Source organism: Acartia tonsa, chromosome 7, assembly GCF_053477335.1.
Source record: "Acartia tonsa isolate MP-2025a chromosome 7, ASM5347733v1, whole genome shotgun sequence".
NCBI lineage: Eukaryota > Metazoa > Arthropoda > Copepoda > Calanoida > Acartiidae > Acartia > Acartia tonsa.
In genome coordinates this window covers 23,321,579-23,336,855 of record NC_137266.1, presented here as the reverse complement: position 1 = coordinate 23,336,855, position 15,277 = coordinate 23,321,579, and the positions used below count along the sequence as shown (strand labels likewise).

Here is a 15,277-nt window from a genome sequence, read left to right as displayed (position 1 = left end):
ATTGATACATAGATTTTCAAATATCTATAATAGCAGTCGAGAAAATCGCATTTCAGCATAGAATCATGGACGTAGTGACTGACCGACGTGAGAATAAACAAAGTGAATTATGGAGTAGCTTTTCTAGACATAAGTTAAAAACTATGTTTGCTTTTTAAGAAATGAATATTTAATCAGGGGAACGGATAACAACAACGTGAGAATGACCATTACATAAGGTAAAAAGTAAAAAACTATCACTTTGATTGCCCGATCTTTGTTTAAGCCCAAATATCCCCCCTTATCATACCATTAATTTCGTACATCTGACAAAGCAACAGTAGGTAAAACTTTTTTAGTTATGATGTCATTTGGGCCGAGATTACAAACTTACCAGCTCTTCAACGATGAGCAGATTTATTATGTGCTACAATAAGTAGCTATATACATGCCCCCTTCCTTATTTCTTATTCTAAAATTATTTTAACAATACGTCAAAGGCTATGCAAAAGTCTAAAAGACTTTAATTATCTAACCTATCCAACTTAATAAACCTAATAATCAAAATTCAATAAAAGTCCCCAAAGTTGCTGAGCAAACGAATAAGAAAACTTTATTATAAAACCTGAGTATACAGCCCAGTGTCCCCTCCCTCCCTGTAGGAATTGCATTGTTGTGAATAAATTTGGATTGTCAAGGCCACTGTCAAGTATTGTCCAAATTTTCCTATTGGGTGTCTAACAAACAATGTGCATAAACAGCAAAGCTAAAATTTTTCTTATTGAAGAATTTTGTCTGGTTTAAACCATAAATACAGCATTTTTTTATTGTATTATAGAAGTCAGTTTGGAGGTAAGTATAGGCAAAATAGAATTGTCCTTTCTATTTCAAATTTTCAAATTAAGTCCTAAAAATGTAAACAAGTCCTTAACAGTATACCGTATTTAACAAATTTATATTAAAATTTGGAAATTTAAATAAAAATTCTGCTCAAAAAGTTTGACACTCCTCAAGTGTTAATGCTCGTATGTCCTAACATCTAATTTTATAGACGTAGTCATCCTTGTTTAAATAAATGTCTTTTATGTCGTATATCATTGTTAAGATACTTGATTACTTATTACTTATGAAGAAGCATCTATAAGAAAATAGAAAAAAAATAATAATAGGTTTCTGATAACAATAAAAATACAATACAAATATTTATGCATATTCAATACATATTATTAGTTGCAAAGATACTCTATAGCTAGGGAAATATTTACGTCCTTTTTTCATAAATAGCAGCTATAGCCCAAAAGATTTGAAGGTTGGAGAAGTCCATCCTCACCCCAATCTAAATTTCAAAAAAAATAAGGGGTGATTTTTTCTAGGGGCGTCTCCACCCCGTGGACTCTGTGTTAACTTTCAATTGGGTCTTTGAATATCAGCCCATAGCGTCGGGAACATTAACACAGCCAAGTCGCTACAAGAGCAGAACGCAATTTGCTAGCAGACGAAAAGGTCCACAAAATTAGATCCAGGTAGTTGTCTGGGATATAGATCTACACTTTATACATTTATTCTTACAGCTGACTATATTTATATCCATATGTCTGTTAGTTTTCCTTCTGTCTGTCTGATTTTCTTTGTATATCTGTCTATGTACCCGTCTGTCTGTTTTTCTTTGTATATCTGTCTATGTAACTGTCTGTCTGTCTGTGTGTTTGTATGACTGTCTGTGTACCTGTCTGTCTGTGTTTTTGTATAACTGTCTATGTACCTGTCTGTCTGTTTGTGTGTTTGTATATCTGTCTATGTACCTGTCTGTCTGTCTGTGTGTTTGTCTGTCTGTGTGTATGTCTGTCTGTGTGTATGTCTGTCTGTCTGTCTGTGTGTTTGTCTGTCTGTGTGTCTGTCTGTCTGTCAATCATTGTGTGTAAACTTATGCATTCATAATGTACTGACATCAAACATTCACTTTTAAGTTTGATCCAGATTATTTAGAGAGAATATATCAGAGAGATAGATATATGAAAAAAAAGTCTAGTTAACAAATTATTGAGGGGAAAGGAAACGACTAAAATGCCTAATTCTGTTCAGGGGGGTTGGGGGCTTATATAGCACCTTTGCTATCTTAAATAAAATGTAAGGTTGTCATTTTGCCCATCTTATTAGTTTTGGTCATTATTTTTTTGTCAATGAACTAAAAATCTTTAGTTTTAGTTGAATAAACTTTTAAAATACCTTCTAATGATATTATCCTCTTAAATTTAGAAAAAAATGAATTAACTAGTTATCCTTATTTATTTGAAAATATAGTTTACGTTATAAAAAGTAAATATAAATAAATAATTAAATAATTGGAATTGTTTGGACAGAAAATGTCAATTTTTATTTATTTTTCAAGTGATTATTCATAATTCGTTAATTTGTTTATTTGGTAAATTTTGTTTTATCTTCTAGTGGGACACAAAAAAGACCCCCTCCCCTTATATTAGTTTATTAAAAGTGGGTCTAGTAACCTAAAAATGTTTTTTGACCTAACCCAAACTGAATTGTACCTATGTAATTTACCCTCCAAGAAAATAGTAAAAGGGGCGAATGTCCTTTCTAATGTTATAAAAAAATGCAAAACCCTAGTAGACCCTTATCCATGTGGGTTACTTTGGACTTGACCTAAACAACAACAACAAAATATTAGGGGCTAAATAAATGGTTCATTTCATATTAGTGGGATAATACGGTTTCTATTGCTAGACACTAGTTAGTCAATTGTCATATTGTATTCGTATTCTAATTATAACAAGGATTAATATATTCAATGAAGGTAGAGCCTTTTGAAACTTATTTAAATTTTATTCTTCTATTATCTTTGTGAAAAGAAAGGCAATTTAGTGCTTTCTCTCAAAGTACCTAGCAAGCAGAGAAACATCCCTCTTTCATTTTCTAAAAAAATTGAAATTAGAGGGGGGTGGGGGTAGTTTCTTCGGTATGCCAAACACCTGCGGGCCTTATACTTGCGGTGTCCTAAACCTGCTGAATTTTGAAACTTTAATATAATATTTATAACATTAGATTTAAACACTAGAGGGGGAAGGGGTATCTTCCCATCGCAGTGACCTTGCGCTGACCCTCAATTGGGTCATTGAAAATCAACCAAAGTTGTCAGTTTTAATAACACAGCTAAGTAGCAGAAAACAATTTGGTAGCAGACGAGAAAGGTCATTGAAAAAGTGAGATGGTATTTATCTGTATATACATCTATACTATAAATATGTTTTTATAAAACTATTTTAAAAATGACGTAAAATTTGATAAATTACAAAATTGTACGCTTACATGTTTTCTATTTTTCATTCTGCAATTGCGTAAAACCCTCTTTGCAATTTCAAATTACATAGAAATTAGTAAATTTGGTGACATTTCACAATTTTTGGTACAGCCTATCAAAGTGAACAAAGTGTAGAGAAAATATCTGTCGTTGATAAGAGTTCGTCAGCCGCGCGCAAAAGTTACAACTTTTAACCTGTTTGGGAAGTGAATTGATGAATTAACACCTAAGGTAAAAGTTTAAGTTAAAAGCTTATGTTAATGAATGTAAAATATACGTGGATATTATGACAGCGGAAAATTGTCGTAAATTTAGCTTACTAACATGAAACTCGTTCATTGGTCAGTTCGTTTATCCAGTAGGAGGAGAAGTGATGAGGTATAGGGGACGGAAGGGGGAAATCTGTATCTTATCCACTTACAAGCTAGACTTTATTATAGTACATGGTAATCTAGTGTATATTCTAAGTAATAATAAATCCATTTTTATGTTATATCAAATTATAAATAAGCCTAAAAAATCTACAGGTTGTTTACCGCATTTTAGAAATCTCAAGTTGGCCGAACTTTTCCTTCAATATAGGCGGCTGCCAAGCTGATTAGAGAAGAGTAAAGCATAATTTTAATGCATTAATCATTGATAGAAATAGAAATGGAACATGCATTTCATTAAATTCTATTTAACATTGTGCATACATTTAAATTCAACAAAGCATTTGATCAATTTTAAAATTATCAAAATTTTAGATTTTTGGTTAATTTTCTCAAATATTTGAAATTATAAGTTGGAATATACATTTCTGATTGTTTTCTTTTTTATAAAGTACTATTTTCAGTTTATATTTTATAACCTTTTAAAGTTGTGTTGTTGTTTATTTTAAAAAGAAGAAAATAAAAGCTTTCACTTAGAATATCTTGTTTAATATATTGAAAATAAGGGGGAGGGGGATGTACTTTGTTTGTTTGTTTATTTATCGCTTTTGGTCTAGTGTCTTTAGATTGGAAGGACTGATCGAGAGAGATTTAATAATGTACTGGGTAGCTCTGCAGTGAAAAAAAACTCCACCAAAAATTTCAAATTGTTTTAAAATGAGGTTGTGGGGGGGGGGGGAGTATCAGTACTCATAAATAACTTTCTCTGAAAGCACCGAAAACTAGATATTCTAAAATTATGGATTGAATATAAAATTGTAAATCCTTTTAAAAGGATTATATGTAGATATAAAGTCTAAAATAAACATGATAAAATATTTATACAGTAAAACAACAGGTAGGTAAAAGCACATACATATTAGATGCATACAGCAACAAGTATGACAACAACAATGAAAGCGAAGCTCATCAAATCATACAGACAAACGGACATTATCTTTTTTAAAGCAAATTGTCAATATAAAATCTTAGTAGAATCGGATGTAAAATGTCGTTAAATAGCTTAAATGAGAACTTTAAAATCCAAGTACTAAATCACAGAGATGTGTTGTTTATTATATGTTGCCTAATTTTCCTAAGAATCATTATTGACGGATTGATTCAAAATATTTCAAATAGTTCAAAAATTGTTTTGGAAGTCTTTCTATCTGCTGGTCTATATGTCTGTAATACATTAAGATATTAAAGAATACATGATTATTCAAGGACTTTTTATTTTGTCATTTTGATTATTTTTCTTACCTATTACAATGTCACTTTTGTAGATTGGTGTATATGAATAAAATTAAAATCAATAAATGTTTTATATGTAAATAATAATTGGGGATACAGTAACAGGTCAGTTGAATATGGAACAATTGTAAGTATCCTAACATAAAAGAGGCAAGTTGTCAGACTGCCTATAACGAAAGATCCTGCTAACCATCGGACTGTATTAAATTTTCGAGGGTCGGGTACTTCCAAAATCGAAAAAGAAATTAGCCTTATAAAACATATCCAATCCCTCCCCCCCCCCAAAAAAAAAAATATACAGAAAGAGAGGGGTTGGTTTCTGGTAAAATCCTTAAAGGTCTGTGTTTTAAGGCTTAAAAATTTCTCATTGAAAAGAACTCTAGACATAAATTTTTATCGTTCCACTAGTGTTTTTAACAACACATAACCTTTACCGATTTTACCAAAAACCTACCCCTCTCTTTATGTTCTCAAACGTAGCTGAAAGACAAACGGACATTTGGGACTATAGAGTAGCTTTGCTACTTAATAAAACCCTGTTTGTAACAGATGTAATTTGCAAATAGTGTCAACTTAGCAATCTCTCATTATTGACATTAAAGTAGCGCAGCTTTTTATACATTGAGAGACGGTCTGTGTGTCTCTCAGGTATAGAAAATACATGTGTCAACTTTATATTTAATGGTGAATCCTTGAACGATAAGGATATCTTACAGGAATCTAAAGGGATAAGACAATGTCCGATAAATTGATTTACAACCCAAAATTACGCCTTCTATAGATTACAATTAGGGGTTGAAACGTTTGCACACTCAACTTAATAAACCAAGGAATAAAAACACAATTTTTAAAAACTTTGTGGACTAGTGTAATAATCAGTCTAATGTCCCCTCCCTCCCTGAAATCTTAACATCCAGTATTTACCAAATTTATAATTATTATTCTTTTGGCCCTTCGATATCTAAAGCAAAATTACTCTATAATTATACATATGTCTTAACTTGTACGTTTGTTTAGCTTGCTTTGCTTTTATAGATGTTGTAATCCTTGTTTTCATTATTGACAAAATGTTTTATATCAACAATTAAACCTAGTTGTTCTGTACATCAATAACAGTGTTGCTATTCTATAACTTGGGTATTTTGGTAAGATCTATATAATTTCTTACAACGAAGCCCAATCTATACTACTTTTACACCACTTTTGATTCCTGAGACGTCATAAAATTAGGGAAATGAGAGGAGAAGTGGGAAGGAAAACCTTTAAAAAAGAGATGGAGAATCCCTCATTTATATGACGCCACAGGAATCAAAAGTTGTTGAAAAGTGGTACAGATTGGGCTTCGTCATTTCTTAATTATTTAGATTTTTACCCCCTAAATAAAAAAGCTTGTACGCACTTGAGAGTAGCTACACTATAACTAGGTTATATTGGTAGGGTATAAGATTTTTTTAAAAACTCGCACTAACGACTCGAAAAATACGTTTGTAATCTTATGAAATTTGGAATAGATAAAATGTTTATTAATGGCTCCTTATCTAATCTAAAAACTATTTATTCACCATCTACTTTATTCAGATTTTCTTTAAATTTTAGTAATCTGTTATATTTCTGTACAAACATTTTTTCTTTTTGTTTTCAAAAATCAAAAAAAAATATAAAGTAAATATTTATTTTTTACACAAAATCTTGTGGTTTATGTATCCACAGAAAATATAAAAAAAAACAAGATTTCATTGATTAGTAGCGAAGCTAAAAAAGACAACCAAACATGTAGAAATACAAAAACCATAGAGAAAATAATAACTATGATTTGAAATTGTCAAGTGTACCATTACATAATAACAGAAAGACCAGGTAGAGAGGGGACAATAGTCCCCAAAGTTTTATAATAACGTTCTCTAATTCGTTGGCTTAACGTTTAGGGACATTACCGAATTTTGAATACTGAATACTGATTATATTCTAATTCCATTCAAGTTGTCGGCCATTGTCTTATCACTTTAGATCCCTGCAGACAGAGTAATCAACAAGATTCTAATTGAAAAAGGAATCATCAAATATTATCTGCACAATTCTTAATTAAATTTCAGCCTTTACATCCGAGTAAATTTCATTTCCATCTTATAGCAGACAGACAGACGGACAGACAAAGTAAATAATATAATAACTTCGATACTAAAAGCAAAAACAAGCTCTTGAGATAAACTTTTTTTTGAATCTCTTGGACAAACACAAAACAAAGATTTCTCAGAATTCAAAAGAATTTTCTTAATTTCATTTTGTAAATTAAATTAATTAATTATGGTGTCAGAGGGGTGGAAACACATTTTAATAAATTTTATAATTAGAAAGAGAGGTTGTTGGGCATTTTTTACAACAAGGATGACCTTAACCAATAAAATTTAAAAAAAAAATATTATTTCTAGCTCAGTATATAAACAATGGCACGGCCACCGCGCGTCACCAGCCTGTATGCCTCAATGAAATCAAATTTAATATAAATATAAAAATCAACTAGAAGTAAAAAAAATGAAAAATCGCCCATTGGGGTTTTAATTTGAGATTTGTCGCGGCTGCCACGCCCAGCCTAAAACAATATAATAGTGAATTTTAGAGCAACTACACTCCAATAAATATACAACTTCTAGAAAAACTTTTGCTAGCATAAAAAAAGGTGTAGTTAATGATTAGAGACGTTTTATATTTAATAATTGATGAGCTGATAGCAAATAAAGGATAATTAAGAGTCTAACTAACTATCAAGCAGGACACAACCTTGCATGCTAGTAATGGGACACACAGTATCTTTAACTCAAGTGTTTCATCCATCTATAATACAAAGTAGAATGATGTCTGTCCGTCCGTCCGTCTGAAGCTTAAGATCTCGGTAACCACTGAACCGATTGGATTCTACTCTTCAGGGTATATACCTACTGGTCCTGTGGTGGTTTTAGGCTTTTTTCTTTTTTTTTTGGGGGGGGGACACCCCCAACCCACCCAAAAACAAAAAAATCCCCCCCCTTTTTTTTGCAGAAGATTTCCTTGGTCCTTTTTTTGCAGAAGATTTCCTTGGTCTTTTTACAAATTTTACCTTAATTTTTTTTGATCACCTATTGGGGCAAAGCCGCTGGTACATAAAAAAGGAACACGATGTCTCTGTATATGACTTATTTATATAGCGAAGAACCTTGCTAACCCCTGAACCAATATGCTTCTTATTTACAGTGAATCTTCTCTTATGTATTAAAGATTTATAAATGTTTGAGGAGAAAAAATACTCACACCCAATTTTTTTTTAAATGTAGCACCCTAGTTCTTTATAAAAGAAAAATATTTCATCTAAAATTAGTTTAATAATAATATTAATTTGAAGATCGTATAAAGTAAAGTTAAGGCTTGGCATAAAAAGGTTCAAGATTTTAATTGAAGGAGGGGGGGAGGGCGAAGTTTTAATGTAGGATATAATACATTGATTAAGGAGGAAGCCCTGTAAAAACCCACCTCCACAATTGGAAAATAATTTATATGACAATTTTTTAAAGAAATTAGAGTGTCTCTTTACAGCATAGATTTACATTAGCATTATATACTTAGAAAATATAGAAATTAAGCAAATATGACATGCATAATTTACTTTTGATCATTTTTACTAAATAAACACTTTTACACATGTAGAAATATTATTCTTTTATTGCATTTTATTATAATAGCCTCTAGGGGCATTGCCCCAAGAGGTGATAAAAAATTTTTTTTGGCGAAATACGTAAAAGTACCAAGGAAATCTTCTACAAAAAAAATAATGGGGGGGGGGATTTTTTGGTTTTGAGGGGGCATGGGGGTGTTCCACCCCCCAAGAAAAAAGCCTAAAACCACCACAGGACCAGTAGGTATATTCTATGAAGAGTAGAATCCGATCGGTTTAGTGGTTACCGAGATATTAAGGGACGGACGGACGGACAAACAGACGGACGGACAGACTGACAGACGGACATACATCGTTCTACTTTGTACTATAGATATTTTAAAAAACGCGCGGCTAGAGCTAACTACACAGGAGATAAAATCGACCTTATTTGACGTTCACTCAAAGCCCCAAAAATAATGGACTTAAAAGTGTATTAAACTGTATATAAGACATTTGCGAATATATTGATACCATTAATTTGCCTCTTAAATCAAAAAAAGTATGTTTTTTTAATATTTTTCTCTTGCTACAAATCAAATTTCAAATTTGAGTCACCAAAAATCCTAAACTAATTTTTGCTCTAGAAGAATCAATTTTTGGAGTTAGAAAGTGCTTAATACCTCATTTTAATCGCCTGGCATTGCTTTATAATATATAGGAAATAACTTGGTTGTTTATAGAACAGCTGACTAAAAAATTGAGGTTTTGTGATAAACCCACTTTAGTTGTTTCTCCATAAATGATATTTTTTTTCCCAATTTTTTTGGCTGTAAAGAAGCTTTATATATTCATATAACATCCACCTAAATTTGACTTTTGGTATTTTATTTATAACATCACCAGAGGGAATTGAATTTTGGAAAAAAAATATCAATTTATATTTTACACTGCTATGCATTGTTCTTGTTCTTGTTTCTAAAAAATATTTATATTATTAAAAAGAGAATTATTTAATGCTTCTATAGGTATGTTTATCATTTTTCTAGGCTAAATATAACTATAATTACACCATTTTAAAGTTAGACATCATAACATATTAACACAATTATTGAATCGGTCTGTATTATTAAGCTGGCAACCCTTAAAACAGCTGCATTTCATTATCCTATATTATATAAAGTAGTAAGCTTTCTTGTCTTCAGCTTAAGATTTTGACAATTACAGTACCTATTGAGTTCTCTGTTTTATGGAAGCTTCTTATAGGTCCCTGGATAGTTTTGGAATTTTGAAAAAAATATCAATTTATATTTTACACTGCTATGCATTGTTCTCGTTCTTGTTTCTAAAAAATATTTTATAATTAAAAAGAGAATTATTTAACCCTTACAGATTGGGGGGGGGGGCTCCAACCCCCCCTCTAGTTTTTTCAATCTCATTTTTTTTGTAGGTAAGATGGAATGCTGTGACTTCATGACTTTTTAAGTTTAGTAATTATATGTCAGCAAGAGTTGATTTTATTAGGATATCTGGTCTGTGTCGGTCGTGGTGCATGTCCGGTCAAAGTCGGTTGGGTAGCACCAAAATTAGAAACAAATTCTAAAAAAATCTTAATTTCTACATTATGACTTTTGTGTATAAGGAGAAACCTAAAATTTTTTTGGTGAATACTTGGATATCAATGACCTTCTGAGAAAAAATGTGTTATGACCGTTTGACCGCTCCCTGACCGACTTTATGACCGATTTTTGTCCGGCTTTTACTACAGACATATATCATGAATATCGTGGCTTCTATTACAGCTAGAGTCCTATAAATTTTTTTGGTAAATCCTTGAGCAACATCAAACAGATAAAAATATTAATCGGCGCTGCCAACCACCGTTTTACCGCCGTAACCGCGGAAAATGGCGGTTTCCATTATTTGCCGTTTTTTGGCGATGATCAGAAATAGTAATTTTTTTTATATGAAAATTAAAAGTTCGTCCTAAAATTTGGTCATCCTAGCTGCAAAATTGGCCGCTCTACATCTGTTTTAAAATTTAGCGGCTGGCCGCTAAAAAGCGGCTAAGGAGCGGCCTGGCTGCTATGACTAGAAAAATACACATGAACCACCATTTGCAAGGTAAAAATTGTTCCAATAGTTCTTGATATTGATATTTTATTTAAAATTACAATAACTCGAATATAATGATGTTTAAAAAATACTGAAATTATAGTTATATTTAGACTAGAAAAATGATAAACATACCTATAGAAGCATTAAATAATTCTCTTTTTAATTAAAATATTTTTTAGAAACAAGAACGAGAACAATGCATAGCAGTGTAAAATATAAATTGATATTTTTTTCAAAATTCCAAAACTATCCAGGGACCTATAAGAAGCTTCCATAAAACAGAGAACTCAATAAGTACTGTAATTGTCAAAATCTTAAGCTAAAGACAAGAAAGCTTACTACTTTATATACTAGGATAATGAAATGCAGCTGTTTTAAGGGTTGCCAGCTTAATAATACAGACCGATTCAATAATTGTGTTAATATGTTATGATGTCTAACTTTAAAATGGTGTAATTATAGTTATATTTAGCCTAGAAAAATGATAAACATACCTATAGAAGCGTTAAATAATTCTCTTTTTAATAATATAAATATTTTTTAGAAACAAGAACAAGAACAATGCATAGCAGTGTAAAATATAAATTGATATTTTTTTCCAAAATTCAATTCACTCTGGTGATGTTATAAATAAAATACCAAAAGTCAAATTTAGGTGGATGTTATATGAATATATAAAGCTTCTTTACAGCCAAAAAAAATTGGAAAAAAATTATCATTTATGGAGAAACAACTAAAGTGGGTTTATCACAAGACCTCAATTTTTTAGTCAGCTGTTCTATAAACAACCAAGTTATTTCCTATATATTATAAAGCAATGCCAGGTGATTAAAATGGGGTATTAAGCACTTTCTAACTCCAAAAATTGATTCTTCTAGAGCAAAAATTAGTTTAGGATTTTTGGTGACTCAAATTTGAAATTTGATTTGTAGCAAGAGAAAAATATTAAAAAAACATACTTTTTTTGATTTAAGAGGCAAATTAATGGTATCAATATATTCGCAAATGTCTTATATACAGTTTAATACACTTTTAAGTCCATTATTTTTGGGGCTTTGAGTGAACGTCGAATAAGGTTGATTTTATCTCACAGTAAGGAAACACTTCTTTGTAGAAAATATATTTCGCTTTATTCAAGCCTTCTAAACTCTAATTGTTTGAGAGTTTATTATTTAGAGTTTTGCACGAAAAAGAAAAAAATATAGAAGGCCCGCACTAACAAAATAGTGATTTTAATAAATATAATTGTTTTTCTTCTTTGTGATTTTCATAAAACTACACGATACATATTCTTTAATAATGTGTCAAAACAGTTTTTATTAAGTGAAAATTAAAATTACAGTGTGTTTTTTTTTATGGGAACTTTTCTTGAAAGCAATTTTACCCCACTTATAGTTATCAGAATTTAATGATTGATGGCTTATTTTCTTCGCTTTTTAATGCAATTAATAGAACAACAAAAAAATATTTAAGTTTTTATTTGTAAAAAAAGTAAAATCTAAAATTCAAATGTTAGGTGTCAACATCTAAAAATGGTTTTAGCGCATTTTTCTTATGCTCAAATATTCAACCTTTTGCAAGAATGGCTGCAAAACACTTCAAAGTTTAGATATATAGCTAAAAATGTATACAGATACTATTAGGGACATGTACTAGAAGTTTACAAAGTTTAAAGGTCATATCTCAACCAGGGAGGGAATACTGGCCCCCCAAAGTCGACTACAGAAAATCAAATTTGTTTCTTAGAAGATTTAGGCATAAACAAATGTGCTAAAACCATTTTAGATGTTTTGAATTTTAGATTTTACTGTACTTTTTAAATAAAAACTGAAATATTTTTTTGGTGTTCTATTAATTACATTAAAAAAACGAAAAAAATAAGCCATTAATCATTAAATTCTGATAACTATAAGTGGGGTAAAATAGCTTTTTAAAAAGTTCTCATAAAAAAAAACACTGTATAAGTGAGTTATACTGGAAATTTACTTTCCCGAACAAAAGTAGTTATCCTTTAACAAATCGCCAAACTTATTCAGTTCTACAATTAAGGTCAACTTTTCCAGGCCTATACCTTCAGTGATCGACCTAATCATGCGGACCTACATATTAGGGTGGGTCGATTTTGGAATTTCACATTAGTAGACATTGGCAAGGGTTACTAAGCCAATATAAAACCCTGTGAAACTTGAAAGAGGTTTTTAAATCCAAAAACAACGGGCGCGCTGGGTATAAAATCTGCCCGCCCCCTTATAAAACCATATATTGAAGTTCCTTCAAACACAGGCATGTTGCATATCAAAAGGACAGCATTGAAATGCTGATTACAGATCTGAAACCGTTTTCAAAAATATCGATTCAGTCTGAAATGATTTTCAAATAACATACCAAAATAAACAATTTTGACTAAATCAGCTGTTTTTAGGTACTTAATGAGATCTTATTTAAACAAGGAGCAATATTTTTCAAAACGGTTTTCAGATTCGAAATAAGCATTTTAATGCGGTCATTTTGATTTACAACATGCCTGTGTTTGAAGGAATTTCAATTTTTGGTTTTATAAGGGGGCGGGCATATTTTATACCTCCGCGCACCCGTTGATTTGGATTAAAACCCCTTTCAAGTTTCACAAGGTTTTATATTGGCCCAGTAACCCCTGCCAATGTCTACTAATGTGAAAATCCAAAAAAGATTGCAACTCGACCCGCCCTTCTACATATATAAACAAAACTATTTTGATCTAAAACTATTACCACACCATCTTTTTTTTTTAAATATGAATGGTTGGTTATTTGTGTATTATATAAAGGCTTCTTAAGAGGAAAATTGTCCTTTCCCGTTTCCTATCCCTCTTCCCCTAAAAATTTTTCTAAAAAACAAAATTAGGAAGGGAGGCTAAATCAACAATTCACTTCAACTTGGGGGCGTAGCCACTAGTCTCTGTATAAAGTAAAATTCATTTAGTTGTTTGTGTGTAATGATGGATAATAAAAGTCGGAGATAATCAGGTAGGGAAAGGACAGTGTTGGTTAAATAAATTTACAATTTTGTTCTGTTTTTGGAAGAGGGGCCGCTAGGGCTATTTCCCAAAGAGGTAAGTTGCCACTCCACATTTGTCTTTAAAAAGGTTGGGTGTCTATTATAAACTTCGCAAAAAGCCTAATACCTTGTTAAATTTGGAATTAGAGGTCAATTCAAATACGATATCTTAGCTGACATACATTACATACTTACAGACATCCCGTTACTTTATTATTTAGCTATAATTTTTAAAATAAAGATTAATGGATAGATAAATTTTCATCTATTATCCTATCCCTGAAGAGATAATGGAGTAAAATGCTTTTACTCTTTTTGTTTTCATACCAGTTGTACAGATAAAATAACAAGGATGGTAAAATGTTTGGACTTTGGGCTGTTTATAAAACTAGTCTCCAAAGTTTTATGATAGCGCTTTATTATTTGTTGGCTTTACAACTTTGAAAACTTTTATTAAATTTGATTGGTCGGTATATTAGGATAATGTTCAAACGATTCGACCACTAATTGTCATCTACAGAAGGGGCAATTTTGTGTATCATCATTTGGGATGTAAATAAATTGTAGAAAAGCTGCGCTTTGAAAAAGTATAAATTGTTCTCGCTTTAGTAAATGATCTTTAGGATTCACGTGAATTAGATTAGGAGTAGTATTTATTGCAAAGCTTTTCTATAATACTAGTTGGTTCATGTCAGGGGGATAATAGCCGTTAAATTGATATACATCCCTAATGAATGACCTCTTCTATAGATTACAATTAGTGGTTGATATGTTTGGACACTTAACTTAATGAACCAGAAAATCCAATATCATTAAATTGAAGCAAAAAAATAATAAATGTTATTATAAAACTTTGGGGACTAGTTTAACAAAGTCCTCTTCCTTCTTGGGTCCATATAATGGTCCATATATATGGTCACCTTAGTACATTAACAAACGTCATAAGGGGACGAATACTATTTATTTGCTTATTTGTTGCATAGTATTATAGACAATTTTTAGCGTATATTAAATTTAAAATTATATAAGATTAAAACCAGTTTTGTTAGACCAAGAGGCCAAAGTCCGGGGGAAAAAATCTTATTTTTCATTGTATTAGTCATAGAATATTGTATAGAATACGATAATATAAATTAGAACTGATTCTAATCCAACGGATAATAATCAGTTTCGAAGCCATACCGGAAATTATTCCATGTTATTTCGTGCCGTCCCTTGTTCTTGCTCGTTGTTTATTGGATGAATGTTATTTTATGGTTGCAGAAATGCTAAAAACTTTAATTGTAGTTCTACTTCTCATAACTTCTAAGGAAAAATAAAGGAAATTTGTGTGTTTGCTTTCATTTTATCTTTTTTTCTTCAAAATTTAATTTTAATTCTTTTGCTATTTTTATTAATATGCAATTTACTAATAATGGCTTTTGACCCTTAACTACTTTCCGGGCCTTTCAAGGTTAGGGTGGGGATGGGTCTTGAACAACCTCCTTCTTTTGTCTCAAGTCATATTAGAGCTAAAGGGCTAAAAATTAATCTTGTCAATTA

At 31.0% G+C, this 15,277-nt stretch overlaps 1 protein-coding gene across 1 annotated transcript in view; it reads right to left on the bottom strand.

Annotated features, from left to right (window-relative positions):
- LOC145324211 (limbic system-associated membrane protein-like) overlaps window positions 1–15,277 on the bottom strand; it is a 123,666-nt gene that overhangs the window by 93,716 nt on the left and 14,673 nt on the right. The gene's annotated exons all lie outside the window — the stretch shown is intronic.